Raw genomic sequence first — 1,398 nt, 5'->3', positions numbered from 1 at the left:
CTGCAAATGAATGCTGTAGCCAGAGGATTAGTGGATTTAAGGGGGCAGTACTTTGTTGATGGGCCATGGATTCCAGTTGGGAGCAGAGCACCTGGGTTAGACATGACAACCTTAAGTCCTCTTTGCGGACCCAATCCCTCCATGCTACAGGTAGCCCTCCTTCTCCAAGCTTACATCCCTGGCTCCAAAGCAGCCTTTCCAATTCCTTGAAGAAGATTATTCTAGTAAAGTAAAGGTTTCCTTTAAGAAATAATTGTCCACTGTACAGCACAGGTACAGGTAGAATTAAAATCCCATACATGACCCCACCAGTGTGCTTTGGCCTCAAGCGGAGCTCAAAGAGCCACCTGGGGGAGGGAGAGGATATTTCAAGCCAGCTCCATTTAGTCCTTACCCTTTCAAAAATGACTCTTAAAATTCAGGCAGAATGAAAAAATGATGCATGGTGATCACCAGGTTAACAAATATTGGGGCAAAGGTGAAGGGTGGGCAGTGAATGGTTTTTACAAGGGAGGAAAGAAGGACTGTGACAGAATCCAGGAAGGGGTGAAGTGTCTACGCCATAGCCCCTCTTCCCTCCCCCTTCCCCCTCCCAACAGAGCCTGCCACTTTAAAACACAGTGGTTTGATCCCTAAATGGCAAGAGATGTTCCAGCACAGCTTCCCAAAGCTCAAGTATAAGCAGGAATGGCATTGTAAGGACTTCAGCAAACAGTTTCAAGTCATCACCTCACTTAAACCTGGGAGCTGACCTGTTGCTGCTTTCCAAACAAACTACGAGGGGGTGGGGGCAAATGCTAAGGAGTAAGCCTCATGCTTGGGAAGGCATATGTTCTGCCATAGCTTCCATAAGTATTCTATACCTCTTTAATTAAAAGTTCACAACCATATGTTTAATGGTACATAGGTGTCTGAAGATGAAGATGGGTGCATCATGGCACTTTCAAAAGCCTACTTCCCTAACTCCTATTAATTTGTTTTTATGAGAGTTGGGCATCTGTCTCCATCTTTGGGTGCCCAAAATACTTTCAAAAACTGGACTTGTGTATTGTACAGTACAAAGCACTGGTACTCTTTGCATAACATAAAAGCAATTACTCAATCCTTTCTTCCCCAGATGGTTTGCAAGATGCTGTACCCTAAACCTCTCAGTGGTTCAGAACCGATTATTTACTGTTCCTATGCCTTAACTCAAAAAATAATGCTTGGTGGGTATATGGGCAGGGGGAGGCTGATAACTTTATGTCTATGAAGCAAAAATATTAGTGAGAGTTATTCTCTTTTAATATAAGGATGGAGATCTGAAAGCTGCAAAGATTGTTAAAATGATAGAAGTCAGTCCAGCAAATGTGGATTGGTGGACAGCTAAAATAATCAAAACAGCATAATATTGCAAAT

This window comes from Gavialis gangeticus, unplaced genomic scaffold, assembly GCF_001723915.1.
Source record: "Gavialis gangeticus isolate Ggan-Ray unplaced genomic scaffold, GavGan_comp1, whole genome shotgun sequence".
Classification (NCBI taxonomy): Eukaryota; Metazoa; Chordata; order Crocodylia; family Gavialidae; genus Gavialis; species Gavialis gangeticus.
The sequence above is the reverse complement of the archived record's forward strand: the minus strand, read 5'-3'. Positions refer to the sequence as shown.